This window comes from Lagenorhynchus albirostris, chromosome 16, assembly GCF_949774975.1.
Source record: "Lagenorhynchus albirostris chromosome 16, mLagAlb1.1, whole genome shotgun sequence".
Taxonomy (NCBI): Eukaryota; Metazoa; Chordata; class Mammalia; order Artiodactyla; family Delphinidae; genus Lagenorhynchus; species Lagenorhynchus albirostris.
Genome location: NC_083110.1, coordinates 30,381,175 through 30,400,963, shown reverse-complemented (window position 1 = coordinate 30,400,963; position 19,789 = coordinate 30,381,175). Strand labels below are relative to the sequence as shown.

The following is a 19,789-nucleotide window of genomic DNA, read 5'->3' as shown; positions in this document are numbered from 1 at the left end:
TTTCCAGCTCCAGGTTGGGGTAGGGGCTGCAGGGTCAGAGCTGGCTGCAGAGGCAGGGGCTGGAGAGGCCTCCTGGGCTGCAGGCAACAAATTCCGGGGAGGGAGAGGAGGGTGTACATTCTCAGCTGGTGCTGGATACTGACAGGTATGCCACATGGGGGCCCTGGGATCCCAGCTCTGTGTGGCCATGACGAGGCCCGCTGTGAGCTGGGCTTGGCATTCAAGGTCTTCAAAGCCAGCCCCAAACCCGCCTTGCGACATGTAGCCCTGGAAACCTATTGACTGACAGCTGACGGTGTTCATGCTGTCAGCATGAAGCCACAAACCCGGGGCTGGAGGGGCTGGCCAGGGAGTGTGGCTGTCACCCCAGGTCCCTGCCCACAGAGCTCTCATCAACAACTGTTTGGGATCGCCGCATATGAAACCCAAATCCAGGCCAACCCCAATCCTCGCTGTTCCCCTACAGCCTCTCTGAAATGACAATCCAACCAAGTCCCTCCCCGTGTGCCCACACCCCTGGGGATCAGCTCCAACACTCACCCCCGCCTGCTCACCCACCGTCAACGCATACGCTGTGGAGCGCTAGCCTCGTCCCAGGCACCGCTGCAAGAGTGTACATGGCTGACTTCATTGAATCCCTCACAACTCAGTGGGGTCGGTTCTATCATCCCTATCTTACAGATGAAGAAATGAGGCACAGAGAGGTTAAGCCACTCATCTGAAGTCACAAAGAGAGCAGCGTGGCAGTGCTGTAAAACCCCAAAGCCGAGGCCCAGAGTCCATGCCCCTCACGTCAGTGCCCTGTGCAGTCGTCTGCCAAAGGTGTTCCGAGTACCTTTCATGGCGTGCCAGCCGGAGGGGGCAGCTGTCATGCCCCTGACGGGTCATGCTGTGTCCAGCCTTGCTGGTTGCCATGTCCCAGACCAGTTGGGGCCTTCTCACCTCTGTTTGCTCTGGGCCTCGCCTGAGCCCCAGTACCACACACGCCTGGCTCCAGTCCACCAGGTGGAGGGAAGGGGGCCAAGTTACCCACAGGTAGGGGCAGGGCTGGGGCTTGTGTACTCCAGCTGGCCACACCTCCGGCTCACTGCCTCCTCTTCACCAACCCAGGCACCTGTGGGGCCTCTCCTGGGCCAGGGGCTGGGGCTCTTTCCCAGGAGAAAGCCAGTCTTCCAAAATGCTGAAATGCGAAGCTGCCCCAGAGCAGAGCCCAGATGCCACCCTCTGTTGCCACTACCTGTACCCCTTCCTGATGTGGGCCTGACCTCAGCCCAGGAGCTAGGCTGGGGGTTGAACTTCTGAGTCTCTGTTTTCCAGTCCGGTAAAGGGAATAGGACTTTTCAAGGGCTTCTCATTGGTCTCATGGGGTGTGAAAGAGCTTACACACTCTAGAGAACTCTACAGTACAAGAGGTCATTGTAGCTACTGGAGGGGTCACAGGGCAAAGGTCGGGAGGGAGGGGCTGGGGTCAGAGAAGGCTCCCTGGCATCTGACCCATAGGAGTGAGTTTGCCAAGCAGAGAAGGGCAGGCAAGGGGCAACGAGGCAGAAGACTCGGCAAATAAAACACAGAGCAGCCCCCAACCCCCTCTGGTTTCCGAAGTATGCAGGGACAGGGCTGAAAAGGTAGACGGGGCGCATCAGAGAACCGTCAAACACCACTGCCTGACAGGAAGAGCTGTAATCCCGGCCTCACTGAAGCCACTGAACCTGGATGCTTGAGACAAGCTGGATACTGGCACCGCGGAGGCTTCTGCTGCCGGAGGGAGGGCAACATCTCTCCCTTGGGCAGATGAGACTCACAGGGTGATGGGGGACTTGCCCAAGGTCACTGGGCCAGGCAGTGGCTGGTGGAGCCTGCACGTGAACTCAGTTCTTCACTTAATCTAGGCAGGGCTGGCTTCACGGGCAGCTGCACGGGGCCCCAAGCTCAGAGGGACCCACTTTGGTTTACTGCTCTAGGGCCACCCTTGTGAAATCCTTAATAATTTGTGGACAACAGGCCCTACAGTTTTGCACTGGGCCCTGCAAATTATGTAGCCGGTCCTGATTCTAGAAGATTCTGATGGACACTTTTGGGAGAGGAGGCAGAGGGCCAGTGAATGAACTGTCACTTCTCTGGGACTTTGCAAGAGCCGGGCTCTCTGCTTGGTCTTCCCTTTTTCCCTTGACATCAACCTAGCAAATTTCTCCTTACCTTCCAATTCCCAGCCCACCTGTCACCTCCCAGGGATCCTTCCCAGATCTCTTCCCCATACACAGACCTGACCCCCCATACCAGGCAGAACCCACACTTCCTGCCTTGGTCCCACGCAACAAGCCTGCTGATGGGTGTGCAAGGGCTAGGGCACCCCAGAGCTTCCTGCTGACCAGGTTTCCAAAGGCCCATGCTAAGGACATTTTACAAAGGGGTCTCAGAGAGGAAGTTAGTAGATGATGCCCAGACAGTGGACCCCAGAGAACAACCCACCTTTTTACTTGCAAGAAAATGGACACTCTTTGGCCTGGGAAGACTGGGCCAGGCCAAAGCCAGAAGCCAGGATCCCCCTTGGGAAACTCCTCTAACTTGGAGGGGCCCTGCCGGGAAGAGGGAAGGGAGGGAAGAGGAAGTCTTGAATCTGGGGTGCAGGTACCACTTCCTGGCTGTGTGGCTCACCCACTCTGAGCCTCAGTTTCCTCATCTGTAAAGTAGGCATTAAATGACCTATCCCTGAAGGGAGCTTACCAGAGCAAAGAGCACAAACTCTGGCATCTGATGGTCTGGTTTGGAGCCCAGCTTCACTACGTCTGGGCGGGTGTCCTTGAGAACCTCACCTACCCTCGATGGCCTCAGTTCCCTCATCTAGAAATTGTTCAGTGAGGCCTCCCTCTCAGGGCTCGTAAGCTCATGGATGTAACATGCCAGCTCCCCGACAGGGACTCGTGTACGGTTGGGTAACAAAGTGGACGACACAAGACCCTGACTTCCAGGAGTCAACAGAGGAAGTGCAGCTGGGGGCAGGGATGACATGCCCAGGACTCAGAGGGTGCCCAGGCCCCAGGGAGCCAGGATGGAGTCTGCAGGATGGAGTCTGCAGGAACAAGAATAAGGCCCCACGGACACCCCACGGCAATGCCCAGGCGCCTCTACCTAACCCACAGCCTACCTTCTTCTCATGAGAATAACAGGTCCTATTTGTTAAGCCCTACCTTGTGCGGGGAATTCTTCTCAGCACTGTGAATCGGTGTCTCTAATCCTCATGACCACCTTCTCCAGGATGCTGGGGCCAGATGGTGACTGTTTCTGTTTCCAGTTGAGGAAGCTGAGGCCCAGAGAAGGCAAGAGCGTGGCCATGGTCACAGGACTGGCCCTCAAACCCTGACAGTCCCCCTCCCAACATACATGCAGAGGTCAGGGCTCAGCCTTGACCCAAAGCTGCCTAGTGACCCCAGGAACTGCAAGGTGAGAAGCCAATGACCCCTGAACAGGCCCTTCTCCTTGGAACACATCCCTCCCTGTGTGTGCATGTGAGGGCATCCCCGGGTGAATGCGGAGACGCCACGTGTTGTGAGAACTTCTGCCCGTGTATCTGTGTGAGGTGTCAACACAGAAGTTTGTGAACGTGCATCTGTGAGCGTGTGTGTGCAGCAAGTCTGTGCGTGCACATGTATGTCTGTAGCACGCACAAGTAATGTCTGCGTGTATATGGGTGTGAGGGAGCAGGTCTCTGCACATCTCTGCATGTATCTGTGCACACAACCAATCATAGCCACGCGTGCATGCACATCTGTAGCCCCTTAGCATGCAGGAACAGGTTTACATGCACATGTGTGTCTGTGTAGAGCATGCATGTGCACGTGTGTTCATGGACACAGATATGAATATGGGCTGGGAGAATCCTCTGGGACTTGTATGTGTATCTATACTTCCAGATGAAAACCTCAAGCTCATGTGTAACTATAAATCATCTTCTTCCTCAGGAAAATCTTGGCCCTCTCAGAGACATTCCAGACCACAACCTGGTCCACCTCCTCCAAGAAGCCTTCTTGGATTCCAGACTCCCAACACTTACACAGAACTCCAACGTTAATCCCCATCCCACATCACGGCAGCTTTCCTAACCTCATGCCCCCCACCAGCCAACTGCAAATCCTGCCAACTTCCCTGCCTCAGTCTCTTATGAGAGGCCTTTCCAAAGGCCTCTCCAATGCAACCACCTTCAATAGACCACTATCTTAGAACCTTCCATGGCTCCCCACTGCCCTTGGGATCTAATTCCTCAGCCTGGCATTTGTGGCCTTTTACAATCTTTCCATTCCCTTGCCAACCTCATCCCCTAAACTGCCAGGCTCTCCACCCAGCCTTCTTTCTCCCCATGATGTAATTCACTTTTGGATCACCTCCCCAGAATGCCCCTCTCTAACCTATGAACCCCAACTATTCCCCTCGCTTGGGCTTTCCACATCTGATGTGATCTCCCTGTTTCTCCACCAGAGTACATAATGGGACAAGGCCTCCTCCCCAGTACCACAGGGCCTGCTGTCAGGCCTGGCATACAGTAACTGCTTAATACAAGCTCGGGAAACTGAACGTGGGAGGCGGAGGGAGAGAGAGCCGTATCCAACCAACATACCCCCGCTCCAGAAGGGCCCTGTGTGCCACCTTGGGGAGGAGGGGTCAGGTCTGGTTCATGTCACATCATATCCACAAATGAATCATGACCCCAGGCAACCAGCAGCAACTGTCACCTTGTAAAGCCCCCTCCCTTTGCCTTGAGTTGGGACAGGACTTAACGCTTCTGAGGACATCCACGATCGCCTTGATGCCCACCCACAAGAAGAGGCCGGCGGGGGGGGGGCAAGGTCAGGGGCAGAATGGAACAGGGGTCAGGGGCTGGCACACCGGGGCCACAAGGACCTGGAACTGAACCCCACGGGGGCTCAGCCAGGAGCGTGACCTTGGGCAAGTTGCTTTCAGACCACAAGCCTCACAATGGGGAAGATAACAGAACCTACCTCACAGGGTTGTGGTGAAGCCGAAAGGAGTTAACGACTACACAGTACTTAGCACAGTGCCTGGCATACAGTTAAGTGCTCAGAATGTTAGAGGATATGATTATTTTCACGTAGCAGATGAGAGAACTGAGGCTCTCAGCCATGAAGGGGCAGGGCTACCCAATGCTACACCAGGAGTTGGCAAGAGAATAAAACCAAATATCCGAGTGCCAGGCCAGGGCACACCTCTCCGCTCTCTGGCTCCCTCTGAGAGGAGGAGGCCAAGGAGAAGTGAAAATTGAGAAATAAGCCCCTTCCCCTAATTCCTCAGCGATGACGGGCCAGCTCTGGGCTCTCCAGGCCCTGAAACGGCACCAGCTGCTTGGGCTGGGCGCCACACCAGCAGACACCCGGTGCCAGGGCCCAGCTCATCCCGCTTACCTGCCAAGGCCTCTGCCGACCACCAGGACTGAAGGCTGCAAAGGGCGTCAGGAAAAGGAGCTCAGTGGAAGGAGGCGGCGGCCCCAGCAGTCTGACTTGGCCGAGCAGAGCTGTAGCAGGTCCTGCGGGAGAGAGGAGAGGGCGTGGTGAGTTTCAAGCCTGAGCCTGGGGGTGGCCCCGACCCCCTTCACCCAGATCCAGGTCCCGCCTGCCCAGGCCCCTCTGGCCATCTCCTGGAGAGCCGAGCTGGCCCACAGAAGCGGAATGACCCTAGAAACTAGATGTTGTCCCCAAACCCCCAGTAAAGGTCAGAGGCCCAGAACCGGGCCCAGCACCAAGGTCAGCTCCTCTGCACCCCGCACCACAGCAGCAGCCGTGCTGGTACACCCACCACTGTGCTGCAGTCAGCCCAGCCCCCCCAGGACCCCCACCCTTCAGGCAAGCTGGGTGCTCTGTCTGGAGCCCTTTTCCCCACTGCTCTGTCTTTCAGAGCCCCACTCTGCTCAGATGCCTCCATGGAGCCCTCTCTGACCTGTCGCTCCTTTCCTTGTTCATCCCCCAGCAGCTTTGGGTCTAGCTGACCGTGTCTGCCTAAGCTTTCTATAGGCCAGGCTCCTCCCCCGAGCAGAGCTCCTGGACATCGGGAATGAGGTCTTAGTTTATCTCTATCCTCTGAGGCTCACAAGGCCACAGAGATGGATGGATGGATGGATGAGTGGGGCAGTGAAGATATTCAGTGAAGAAACTGAACAAAGTGGGCCAATTGACATGTGCCTTGAAATCCAGAAGCCTGCCAAGCTCTCCATGGGCCTCCTCGTGCCCTTTCCCCTGTTAGATTCTAGAATCCAGGGTTCAGATTGGGGAGAGGAAAGAGACTTGGTGAAGTTGATTCCCTTCTCTGCCTCATGAGGAAACTGAGGCCCTGATAGGGGAAGGGTTCCTCCCATGGTCCCATGGCAAGAGAGAGGCAAGGCCAGAAGTAGAAAGGCCAGAAGTAGAACCCAAGTCTCCTGGTCTTGCCCACTGCCCACAGCTATCATGGATGGAGGCTGCCACGGCAGTCCCTCCCAGCTCCTGTGTCCTCGTGTGTCAGCGCATGCAGGCACCCAGCTTCCCTGGCTGTTGGGGGGTCAGACTAGCTGTGGAAGGAAGCTTCTGGGTAAAGGAGAGAGGGCAGTAGGAGGGCCCTGGGATGGGAAAAAGTGCAGTCGTAGAGATCACACTCAGAAAAGAGCCATCTGGTCTGACGGCCCTTCTTCCCCAGTCTGCAGGCCTGAGGCTAGGGGCAGGCAGAGAGGGGACATTACAGGGACCCCTAGGGTCAGAGACACCCCTCCAGCCACCTTCAGCTGGGGGCATCTTTCTAAAACCACCTCACTCTCTTCCACAAAGCTCTTTTGCGCCTCCCAAACACTGCTGGTAGGGCGTGCACTGGTCACCACCTTGGAGAACAGTTTGGAAGTATCCCCTACCCTGTGGTCTCTCAGCAGCCCAGCATTTTCACCTCCACAGAAATGTGTGCATGTGGTCACCCAAAGATGCATACAAGAACGTTCCCAGCAGTGCTACTCGTAACAGCCCCAAAATGAAAACTTCCCACATGGCCATCAACTGCAGAACGGAGAAATCGGTGTGCGCATACAATGGAATACCACACAGCAATGAGAACAAATAATCTGCAACTCTATCCAACAATACACATGAATCTTATGAACACAATGTTGGTCAAAAACGCCAGAGACATTGGAGAACATACTTAAGGGATCCAATTATATAAAGGTCAAGAACAGGCACAGCTACTCTATGCTGTGGCAGGCTAAAACAAATATGGTCACAGATTCTCTGCAGCTCCTCCTATCGAGAGGTGGAGTCTATTCTCTGCCTCTGAATCCAGGCTGGCCTTGAGACTTGTTTTGACCAATAGGACTTGGTGAAAGTGGTATTTTGTGACTTCCAGAGACTAGGACTCAAGAGATCCTGCTGTTTCTGGCCTTGGATCTCTTGGAATGCAGCCTAGCCATGGAAGGAAGTTGGTCTACCTTACTGGAGGATGGAGGAGAACTGAAGTTGCCCAGTCAATAGCCAGTACCATCTACCAGATGTGACTGAGGCCATCTTAGACCGTCTGGTCCAGCCAGCCCTTCGGGTGACTGGAGTCACATGAGCCCAAGGGAAACTGGCAAAGGGACTGCCCAGGCAAACCACAGAATTATGAGACATAATAAATGGTGGTTGTTTATTTTAAGTCACAAAGTTTCGGGGTAGTTTTGGGGGCGGTTTTGGGGGCAGCAGTAGATAACTGATAGTATGCTGTTGATAATGTAAGGATAATGCTGCCATTATCCTTGAGGGGGAGCAGTGACCGGAAGGGGATATGCAGGGGGTTCTAGGGGATCTGGAATGTTCTGTTTCTTGATCTCTATGATGGTTACATGAGTGTATTCATTTTGCGAGAATTGGTCAAGCTGCGCTTAGGATATGCACAGTTTTTCTGCATGGATGTAATACTTCGACAGAAGCTAAAAACGAACAAGTCTTCCGTGGCTCTCCGCCCAGGCAGCCAATATCCAGCCCCGCCCTGCCCTGCTGGCCTCACCTCACTCTCCTCTGCAATTCACAGTGCCACCGTACACCTCTGCACCGGGGATGCCCCTCCCCTTCCTCTCCTGCTTCAAGCCTGAGGGCAGGCAGCACCTCCTCCTGGAAGCCTTCCCTGATTGCCCCTGGCCTTGCCCAGGTGTCTACATTCACACAGCTCTCTCTCTGGAGCTGGGTCTTCCTGAGCATGGGGTTAAGTCTTTCCCTTCAGTCTCCCCAGCTCTTGGAACTCTCCAAGTAGTGGCCCTGTCGGGGTTCGGTGGCACCCCTCTTCCTATTCCCCTAGGGTTGAGACCTCCACAGTGGTGCTGTGATGATCACTGCAGGCTTTGGGGGGTGAAGGGGCACAAGGGGAACTGGTGATCACAAGACAGGTCATATGACAGCATCTCCTGGGACCCCGGCTTCTCCCACGTAGACCGAGGGCAGGGCTGAATTTGGGGGTACAAAGAGGGTCTACAAAGAGGGAAAGGACTTAAGGGGTCCCCCATTTTGTAGCAGATGGTGACACCTATGAAAGGGTACCACTCCTTTCCTCTTAATTATCTAGTGAAATGAAGTAGCAAGCCCGCCTGGCAGTCAGCACTGTATCTCTGCTGAAACAATGCAAACTGCCAAAGCAAAGGAAGAATTGTAATGTCAGACGGCCAGGGCATCAGCTCTGCTAAAGTCCTTCCATGAACTGAGTTGTCTCCATCAGGGCCAAGCAAGAAGGTGGAAGCTCTCCCCTGCCCCACCCACTGCCCTCAGTGACTGTGACTCAGGTGAGCGCCAGGGCCTCAGTCCTGTATGCCCCTGTCTGGGGCCCCTGCCTCACCTTTGCAGTTTCAGCTATGTCCTCAATGGATGTGTGGCCCTGGCCCTGGGGGAGCCCCCTCTGGCCTCAGCTCCTCCACTCTCATCCCAGAGATCTGGCTTAGTCAACAATCTCTGATGAGTCACATTTTCTCTCGGATGGGAGGACTGGCCCCTGAAAGGCCACGGTGGTTCTGAGGCCCAGGAATCTTTCTGCCCCGCTCAGAATCTCCACTGCGCCAGCGATGGTGCCTGCCACAAACAGCCTGATGTGGCCACTGCAGGCCACCGAGGGCAGGCCACAGCACCATGTCACCCACCTGCCCCTGGGAAGGGGGCACTCAGGCCCGGAGGCGAGAGTGCATCCCCACCCCTACGCTTCCTCTGCTACCCAGACTCCTTTGCTGAGAAAGGAAGCTTCTTGCCCAAGGAAGAGGCACAGAGAAGCCAGAGGGTGGCCAGGATGGGAGAGGGCAAGACACCAGGTCCCAGGCAGTCTGTCCTACAGCAGAGGCTACCTCCACATGAGGAGCGCATGAGGGCAGCTGCGTGGGCCCAGCCTAACGACAGAAGGAGCTCTGGACTGGGGCGCACCTTCCACAGGTGGGTGTGCTGTCTCACAGGACGGTGAGGGTCCCGTCCGCAGAGGCGTGCAAGCAGAGGCAGCGGCCCTGTGGGTGCAGGAAGCATCAGAACGAGCTGAATTCTCTATTTCCCAAACTCCTCTGATGATAAGAATCACCTGGGCTGCTTGTTAAACCCACGGCTTCCCAGGCCTCTCCCCTGAGAATGGAAGTCTGTGGGTCTGGAATGCAGCCCAGAAATTTAAATTTTTAACAAGTCCTCCCAGGTGATCCTGTGCCTCTGGAAAGTTTGGGGGAGCACTGGCAGATGACCTTCCAGGTCCCTGTGGGCCCTGAGATGAGTGATTCTGAGCCCCCCACTCCACACTACCCCTATCCTACCTGGAAGATGAGGCTGGCAGGAGACTAACTGCATCATTAAAATAAAAATGATTTAACAGCTTTCGGAGGGAGCAAAGATGTCACGGGGAGGGTGGTTTGCAGCCCATGGTGGTACCGGCAGCCGCTCCCTCCTACCGCCCTGGGCCCCCTGGAGTCTCCAGAGCTCAGCATTGGGGAGGGGGTGAGTTGACAGCTGTTCAGGGGCTGCTCAGTGAGACCCAGAAAAGCAATTATCTTGCTCTTAGCAGAATGGCGCTGGCTTGTACCCTCCCCTCCCTCCCACCTACACACACACACACACACACGCGCGCGCGCGCGCACGCGCACGCGCACGCGCACCCCAGGCCAAGAGGCTGCTGGCTGGCTCTGAACCCACCTCCCCCCACCCCCGGCCTCCAGATTCCTCTGACTCTCAACCTCCATCCTCAGAGCGTATTTCCAACACTTAAATCATTTAGCCCGCTACACCGGAGACGGCGAAATGGGTGCTATTTCTTAAAAACATACAGAGAGCGTATTAAATTATTGATAGCCATTAAACAGGGGGAAAAATTAAACAGCTCTCAGCTCTTATCAATCATTCATGCAGTTTCCACTGGGCTGTTTTCTGGAGAGTGATCACACGGGCAGCCCAGGGAGCCGACTCCTGCTGGCAAGGAAGGCCCTGGCTGCGTGGAATCGGGGAGGGGCCCACTGCAGCCCCCAGCAATTACCCGGGCGGAGGCTGCAAAGGGGGTCTGGCGGGGGTGGGAGTGAAGGTCAGCCTCTCTGCGGACCCCAGCCCCCCCATCTTCACCACATTATTAACAAAGGGACGCTCCGACAACACCTTCAGGAGCCCCCTTCGTTGAATCCAGCCTGCTTTTCTTGAGCGTCTAGCGTGTACCAGGCGCGCAAGGCGCACAGGTAAATACGCCTCAAAGCACGCACGCAGGCAAACGTGCGAGGCAGTCCTTTTGGAAAACGTGATTATACCACACTGCGCTAGGATCTGCGATGGAGGTCCACAGAAGGTGGCTCAGAGGAAAGGGGCAGCTTCAGCTGGAGGGGGGCTGCCGGGGAAGGCTTTGCCAAGGAAGTTATTCTTGGGTAAATTCTTGTCCAGAGCACAAGCCGGGAGGGGCATCCCAGGAAAGCGGTGCGGCCCCGGGTGAGGCCCAGCAGCCTCTCTGCGCCTGATCTGAGCGCTCCGTCCTGTCAACAGCCCTGCAGTTACCGGCCGTGTGGGGTTAGGGGCTTGGGCACAGTTTGTGGAGCAGGGAGCCGGCCGTCACCTCAGCCTCTCCTCCAACTACTGATCAAAACCAGGCCAGGCCAGGGGAGGGATGCACGAGGCCAGGCCCCCCCTCAGCGTGGATGGGCAGGAGGTTAGGGTTCACCCCAGCTGCCCGGGGCAGCGGCACTTCCACCCCCGCACGGCAGATCCATTTCCTGGCTCTGACTCAGGACACCTAAGCCAGCGCGTGACGCAGACCATGGAGGCTGCAGGGCCGGGACACCGCTGGTCTCCTGGCCACAGACAGGCCTGGCAGAGCTGTCCTCGGAAGACGGGCTCCCTCCTGTCGCTGAGCCGTGCCAAGGACCAGGGCACCAGGGCTGTGGGAGCCAGAGGACACCCGATACTCCCCCACCTCTCCGCCTGGGGACCATCCACAATCAGGGGCCATTTGAGGTTCTGGGGCCAGGCCGGGCTGCTGGCCGCTGCAGGGAACAAAGAGGCCAGGCCCAGGCTCGCCCAGGCCCTGCGCCCCCAGCACCCCGGGAGAGCATCACATTCTTGAACGCCTTTTAGGAGCTCTCGCTGTGCAGGAGCCTGAGCTGGGAGCCGGGAGGAGGCCTGCCAAGTGTTGATAGCACCCTCTCCAGAGAAAGCTGCTGTCACAGGGAAACATTCTGGGGAGAGCGGTTGTTTACCACCAACGCCTGGGACCGTCAAGAAAAAATCAGAAGAAATTAAATTTGCAAAGTTGAAAAGACATAAAGGAAGCCCCCTCCCCAAGCCTGGAACTTTTCAACCTGGAGAATCAGGCTGCTCTAGTTTTTGCCTGGTTTGGCCTTTGCATTTATTATTGCTTTCTCTCATGCAGCCAAGTCCTGCCCTGGGTCAAGCTCTATTTCCCCCTTTGTAACTGCTGCAATACTTTCCCCATCACACCAGACTGGATTCTGTTTGCATCTGCTCTGAACTTAATGGGGGATACCATGAACACAAACAGGGTTCCTTCCATCAGCACTTGCCCGTGGGGTCAGAGAGGGGTCTCTAACTTTACTACAAACAACCACCCCGGCCCCCCGCCTGCAGGCCAGAATCAATTCCTCCTAAGGGCTAACCTGCAGCACTGCTGCTGTAATTGTAAAAGCCATTCCCTGGATAGTGGGTGAGATGTTCTCGGCCAAGTGTAAATGAGACTGTACTCGTGGAGCTCCTGGGAGCCGAGGGAAGGGGCAGGCTTGGGAATTTCCAGGCGAAGGCCAGCAGAAATTGGCCACAAATGAATCATTAACTCTCGAGTCGAGAGCTTTGAGCGGCCGGTGCCAAGGTCTCGGGCCCTGGCCTATGTGGGCCACTTGGCCTCCCTTGGCTCAGGCCTGAGGGTGGCCCCGCCCCCCCACTGGCCATCTGCTTCACCCCATGGCCACTGGTCACTGAGAGCCGAGGCCATCTGGACCAGAGCAGCCCAGATGTCTTATGGGAGAGGGCATGCCTTTCCCTAGGAACGGCTCCAAACCTTTGCCACACACTTCTGTCCTTCTGGAATGCTGTCCCTTCAGCGAGCTAAGTCCCCTCGTCCTTCAAGGTCTGGCTCCAGCCTGGCCTTCCTCCTCTCTGCCCTGCCTATCTGGGACCACCTTGGCCCACCATCTCTGAGCCCCTGTAGCCCTGGCTGTGTCTGTCAGCCCTGGCCTGAGTGCAGGGCCTCATTCCTCCAGTGGGATGCGGACTTTGCCCCTCTGCTGGACCCCGTCAGCTGGTATGAGGCAGGGCACAGATCAGGGAGCCCACACGTGATGGGGTTGCCCATGGGCTCAGTCTGCAGCAGCAGGGGAAAGCACCTGGTTGTCGGCGGGGTCAGCAGTCTTCCCCTGGCTCAGGTGCGACATCAAGTCCCACTCTGGGCCTCAGGCCAGCAGTTCAGGTGGGGCTAGGGGTGCCCGCTGGACTCCCACTGGGGAGCCAGGTGGCTGTGGGGGACCCGGCACTCTGATTCCCAGGAGCCAGCGGAGGTTAGCACTGGCCACCTCCATCCCCAGGGCACCATCCGGCAGGCTGGGCTGCAATTCCACCACAGCCCCTCCAAGCTGCCCTGAAGAGGGGCCTGAACTCTTCCTGGGTGGGGACTGATGAACACGAAGTCTGGAAGCATAGATCCCATTACAATATGATGTCACTACGTCATTCACCGGTGTTTCTGAACTTAACGTCCACCTGTGTGGCAACAGGCTGGCAAAAATAAGAACAAATACCACCGACTCGAGCATTTGCTTTGTGTCACACTGTGTGCTAAGCTCAACACACATTTCTCACGGTCCTTCCATCCCACCACGAGGTACCTGCTATTAATACACCCACTTGAAAGAGGAGGAATCCACGGTTCCCAGAGATGCAGATGAAGATGAGGTAATGTGCCCAAGTCCCAAAGTTGGAATGTGGCAGCTGGGGATTCAGATGGACCATCTGACCCGGAACCCCTCCCCCGCCTGGCACCCACCTCCCACGTGCGCAGAGCCCCTTGTCTTGCACTCAGTCAAGTGCAAGACGCTTGCGCTGGAAGACGCCCTGTGGTCGCCACCCCACCCTTTTCACAAAGCCCTTTTCCCATCTGATCCTAAAAACAGCCCCATGAGATGGCCAGTGAGGGTCATTATGGCCATTTTACAGATGGGGAAACTGAGGCTCCATGGGGCAGAGCCTTGACTTATCTAGCAGCTTTTATACCCCTTTAATCCTCACAACAACCCCAGGAGGTGGCTCTTGTTAAAACCATTTTGCAGATGGGAAAACTCTGAGGATGAGAGAAGCAGGGGGAATGTGTCCCACATGCTGGGGACAGAGCCTGGGTTTGTGCCCTGATCTGCCTGACTCCCGACTGGGCTTCTCCCGTGACATGGGTTTGTCCCCAAGGCCTGGCACAGAGTAAGTGCAGGTCTGTGAGCATGGGAGGGAGAGGTGACACAGGAGCACGGCATGGGGGCCTGGGGCCAGGGGCTGTGTCCCTCTCTCCCAGCCTCCCAGTGTGGGGATGGGGAGTGAACTGGAGTTGCCCTGAGGACGAGCCTAGCTCCCACTTCCCCGCAGGACTCCTGGGCGGAGGCACTCTGGACTCGTTTACCACGGCAGAGTCTTACTGATGAGTCCAATGATCAGGCCGGGATGTCTCAGCCGGCCACACAGGTCACCATGTGTAGGAGTGTGAGGGTGGACGGCATCCATTCGAGGAAAACAGGGTGAGGTGGTGGCTGCAAGCCCACAGGCACACACCTCATCACACCCCAACACAGCCACGCGTGCACGCGCACTTCCCTTACTAGTGTCTGCAGACACCCAGGCACACGTGCTCAGATGAGCACTCGCACGCTCACACCCAGAACAGCACACACCTGCACTTGGGGCACTTGGGGCACCTGCACGCTGAGCAGGGATGTGGACGGCTCTGACGCACACGCGTGCGCAGGGCCCCGGCGGCCGTGGGGCCCAGGAAGCAGGTGGGCAGGTGGCCATCTGCAGAACCGTGCAGGAGCCCCTCGCTGCCGCTGCACTCGTGGAGTTAGGACTGTCCGGAGCAGGCCCATAAATCAGAAGCGGCCTGCTGCAAGCGTTAAATCACTGTCCTTAAGACGCGGTGCTTAGAATGGAGAAGCAGCTGGCATCATGCCCAGGCTTGCCGTTGGGGTGAGGGGTGGAGAGGTACCTGGCATTTGGCACCCCTCCACCCAGTGCCACTTCCCCACACTCAGCCCCCAGTCAGACCCCTCTCCTGCTAGCCTACTAGGCCCTGCTTCTCCCTGGCCTTTCCTCCCATTCTACCTTTCTTCCTCTGCTCCTGGCCCAAGACCCCTGAGTTCAGCTCCCAGGCTGAGTGCTGCCCTCCCACCCCCAGTGCTGAAGGCTTCTCCCAGGGGCCAGCACCCTAGGACCTAGGAGCACTGGGTCTGAGGCTGGGGGTGCTGGAAAGTCCACTTCTGGGCAGGAACACTGGGGCACTGTCAGCAGACCCGGGCTCTGAGCCGAGGAGCCACTCCCAGCTGTACTTCCCATGAGTTACCTCCCGCCTCCCGGCCTTACGCTACCCCTTCTGTAAAGTGAGGACTGGATCGGGACCTCCTGGGGCTGCTCGTCCTGAGGATCTGATGCCCAGGGAAAAGATCCTCCGTGGAGGCTGATTAATTATGACTATTAATAATACAACCATCTGCATCTCGCGGTGGAGAAAGGATGATTAAAACCGGGCTCCGTGCCCCAGCGGCAGAATAAATGGGTCTCCAGGTGGGCTGGGGTGTCACCCACTCCCAGGCCTGCAAGCGGATCCTTGGGGGCTGTATGTCGGGGAGGGACTGCACTGCACAGACAGATGCAGAGAGGAGAGACAGACAGGCAGAAGGTGAGGAGCCGGCTCGTCGGCAGATGAACCATAGATCATGACCTTGTGCCAAGGCTCTGGGACAGGATTCTCTCTGCCTACCACTGGGACAAACCACTTGGCCCTTCCACTCCTCCTCAACCCTTACCTTACCCTGCAGTGGAGCCCAGAGGACTCTACAATCCCTCAGTGCCCAGAGCAGTAAGCACGGCCAGCGGGCCCTCGAGAACCTCACCCTGAGCCAGGCATGGCTAACCTGTGAATCATCACAACAGTCCCATGTGGTATTTACGCCCACTTTACAGATGAGGAAACTGAGGCACAGAGAAATAGAGGAACGTACCGAAGGTCACGTAGCCAGGAAGTGCTTGAAGTGCAAAGCAGGCCATTTGGCTCCAGAACTCTTACTAGGCTACAAAGGTTCCAACCGAATGAATGAATGGATGAAATTTAAGCAGCAAGATACATAAAGTCCTTTGAACTATCTTTGTGAGTGGAAGGCAAACTGGCCAGAAAATAATTGTCATGGGTTCCGGCTAGGTCTCTGCATCATCAGCTGTGTGACCTCAGGAAAGTCACTTGCTAACTCCAGGCCTCAATTTCCTCACCTGTAAAATGGGGGTAAATGGGGCTGCCTCATCTACTGGCCAGATAGGAAGGCAATGGTAGAGTGAGGTTCTGAGGATGATGACAGGGCATGATCGTGATGTCTGTGTATACGGCAGCCAGGATTTCCAAACCAGAAGCCTGTGTGCCTGCCCTGGTGGGAACCCCAAGAACAACAGACAAGGGATCTGAAACCATGGCAGCACGTTGACCTCTGGGTCTGGTCAAGCCCTTCCTGGGCACCTACCCTGTGTGCAGCTCTAGGCTAGCCATGACGGGGTGGAGGTATGGGAAGAACCTAGGCCTCACGAGCACAGGGCCGGGTGCAGACCCTCCAGGGCCTGCGACTTGGTTGGGGGCCTCCCCAAGGAGCCATCCAAGGAGCACCTGCTTCATTCCAGCAGGAGCTTGTGGACCCATCCCGGGCTGACCACCTTGCCCGGCACTGGCGGTGCACTGTGGACAGGATCCAGCCTCAGGCTTGGGGGAGCTCGTGAGTGACAGAAAGGCAGGTGTGTCACCAAGCTTCATTCCCACACCCAGGGTGGCCTTACCAACAAACCCCACACTCCCCTTCAGAGCTCAAACGTGACTTCAGAATGACTTTTCTAAATAGCCCTCCAGCCTGTCCCTCCCAGATGGAGCAGAAAACAAAACCTACAGTATCTGACATCCCTGTTAGGGGAGCGGCTACTACACCCTGCCAGAGGTTGGCCACACCTGGCGGAGGCAAGGCCTGGACCCCGGGAGAGGGACACCTGCAGCCCTCCGCGTGATGGAGTTAGTGGTCACCTCTGAATATCGTGCCATTGGAAGACAATTCACCAAAATGTCCTCCCAGGACTGCCCCCTCACCCCCCGCCATCCACTCCTTTACAAGGAGATACAGAGGTAATGGAGATAAAAAGTTCACAGAGGTGAACAGGAAAGAAAAGGGCAACCCAGTCTGCAGAGCCCCCCATGTTTCCTAATCAGCTTCCTGGCTTTTGGTCAGCTCCTCCTGCCATCTAGCCTGCCATTCATTTCATATTTTTCTTGAAATCGATTCACAGTTTTTGCTAAAATACCTATATTAAAAAAAACTTTATAGGATTACCTTAAGTATGAAATTAGCCTCACTCACCACAAATAGAAGTTAAACATAAAAACAAAGGCAGGGAGAAGAAGTGCTGGCATTACTTTGCTGCCTGCCTGCTGGAGGCTGCAAGCCCCACCGGCTCTCTCTGCGGGAAAGAGAGACCAGCAAGGGGCCCGGCGCCTGGAGGCTGCCCTCCACACAGCCAGAGGGCTGGACAGGCCTGGAGCTAAGGGTTTTTCTCAGTTGTGATGAATGCAGCAGCTGAATCCTGACAGTCTCCTCTGTGTATCTCTGAGGAGCACAAGCGTCACCTCTGAGAGGTGGCGGGTGACGTGTCTCTGTGACACAGATGAGGAAACAAGAGGATCAGAGAGGTGAGCCCACCAGCCTGGGGTCACACAGCAGTGAGTGGCCGAGCCAGGCCTCCTGACCGAGCACAAGGTTCTTTCCTTTCTGCTGCTGCCGCCGCCGTCTCAATACCACACAGAGTCACTTAGGCAGAGCAGAGTCACTCTGACCCGCGGCTGGCGTGTTAATGGTTTTTACACCTGAGGTTAACACAGTGATTTAAGAGGTTATTTGTCTTAATTTTCAGGAATCAGTTTCTCGGGGAGGAGATAACTAACACATCGGGCTTGGGAAGCTAGTCTTTTTAGAAAATATTTATAGCATTTCAAGACAGTTTGGTGGCAAATGGATATAGCATCTGCTATTTTCCTCATTTTCTACCACAGCTCTAAAACCCGGAGCAGTTACAACACACACACACACACACACACACCCCACAACACAACTACAGCAACCACGTCAATGCTGACAGGAAATCAAAACCCACCTCTTCTTTGAGAAATAAAACACAAAACTGGCGTGATTTCAGAGCTCATTACCGCCTCTGGTTAAAGCCCCAGTGCGCCTCTACGAGCAAAACTGAAGGCTGATGCTCAGAAGGCCATGGCCAGTGGGCCGGTCCTCAAGGCCATGGTGAGGTTCACTGCCTCCACAGTTAGGTTTGGCAGGACTCCCAGGCCCAGGATTGTGGCTCTCACAGGAAGCCCCAAGAGCAAAAGAGCCCTCCCCTGAATTAGGATTCCGGCTGCAAACTGGAGAGGGACAGGGAGAGGGCAGCCATCAGAAATCAAAGACATTCCATGAGCAAGGGCTGAGCTGACCTCTCCTCATGGTACCTCAGTAGTTATTCATCCCTCTGAGGTCAGCGACGTTTATCACTCCCATTTGGCAGACGGCAAAACTGAGGCTTTAAGAAGCGCAGAGAGTTTCCCGAAGGCACAATTGCTTGTACGGTAAGCTGGGCCCTTTGACCCTCTACAGGCAGCCTGGCGTTCCCGCCTCATTTCCTGTGACCATCCTTCGAGTGGCCTCTCTGCCATACTCATCTGCTCCCCAGGGCCCTGCAAGGCGTCTCCATGGTCCAGCTGCCAGGCCTTTGCTCACGCCATGACCCTTAATACCAAACCTCTGTCATCAAACCTGGAGGCATTGTCGCTATAGGACCCTGAGGACCTTCTGCTCCATCCAGGTGTCTCAGATGGGAATTCTGAGGCCCAGAGAGGGGAGGGGACATGTTTGGGGGTCACACAGCTGGCTGATGACAAAATAAAGGGGAACCAAGTTTGCTGTGAAAAAATCCCAAACATGTTGCTACTCCCTCCATCCTTGACATCCTGATCCAGACACAGGAGGGGCCGTTGCTACTTCACAATAAGAAGTCACTCTAGCTGGGCATGAGGCATGGGAGTGACACGCAGGGCTCAGGTCCAGCCAAAGGCAAATGGTGCTCCACTGTCCCCCAGCAGGGTGCCTTCTGGTCCGTCCAGCCCAAGCTTTTGGGCAGAGCCTTCAAGCCCCTCTGCACTGAGGCTGCAGGAGCTGCCCACGCCCCACCCAAGTCAGGGGACCGGAAGGCCCTCATTCATGATGCACTGGGACAAAACCCCAGGCCAGGCCCCAAGGGAGTGCCCGCCCACACAGCCTGGCTCGAGGCTGGCAGAGAGCCCCTGGGAGGAGAGCCGTGCCAGACTGGGGCCTGGTGCTCCCCCTGCGGCCACTCGCCTGAGCAATCCTCTCCACTTGAACGTCAACAGATATCCCCATGCATGTGTCCAGAAGAGCCTCCATCCCCCCGGTCCTGTTCTCCCTCCACCCTCCCTGCACGGGCCCCTTCTGATCAACTGCCCTCTCCCCGCACAACCCAGCCATCAAATCCTTTGCCTGGGGGAGCGCAACCGCCCCCCACTGGCCTGGCACTCTCACTTCCCTCATGCTTTACCCTGTAGCTGTGAAGCAAATCTTTTCCTGTTTTCAGCCCTCTCCAAGGCCTCCCCATGACCCACACCCCCCATGCATCTGGCCCTGCCCACTTTACCAAGTATACTGCTTACCTTCCAGCCCCACTGGTTTTCCTGCCCCAGGGCCTTTGCACCTGCTGTTCCCGCTCACTACCTCCTCCCCCCACTATGACCGGCTCTGTTTTATTTAAGTTTCTCAGGGGTTCCTTCCTGATTGCCCTTGTCTAAAATATGTGCCCCCTCCCTCACTCCAATCACCCCCATAACACATCACTCCATATTATTCCCATATTGCACGTACTGCAAACTGATTATTGTTTATGCACGCGCTTATTTATTATCCGTCTCCTGCCCCCACCCTGATGATGTTAGCCCCAGGAGGGTCAGCACCGTGTCAGCCTGGCTCCTTGTTTTATATCCAGTGACCACAATAGTGTCTGGCACAAAA

General features: G+C 56.2%; 1 protein-coding gene across 5 annotated transcripts in view; it reads right to left on the bottom strand.

Moving 5' to 3' along the window:
* Positions 1-19,789, bottom strand: part of ZMIZ1 (zinc finger MIZ-type containing 1) — a 239,751-nt gene that overhangs the window by 191,587 nt on the left and 28,375 nt on the right. For all 5 annotated transcript variants that reach the window (XM_060126963.1, XM_060126958.1, XM_060126962.1 and 2 more), the window contains exon 2: positions 5,415-5,536. The gene's annotated coding sequence lies outside the window, so the exon portion shown is untranslated. The remainder of the gene's footprint in view (positions 1-5,414; positions 5,537-19,789) is intronic.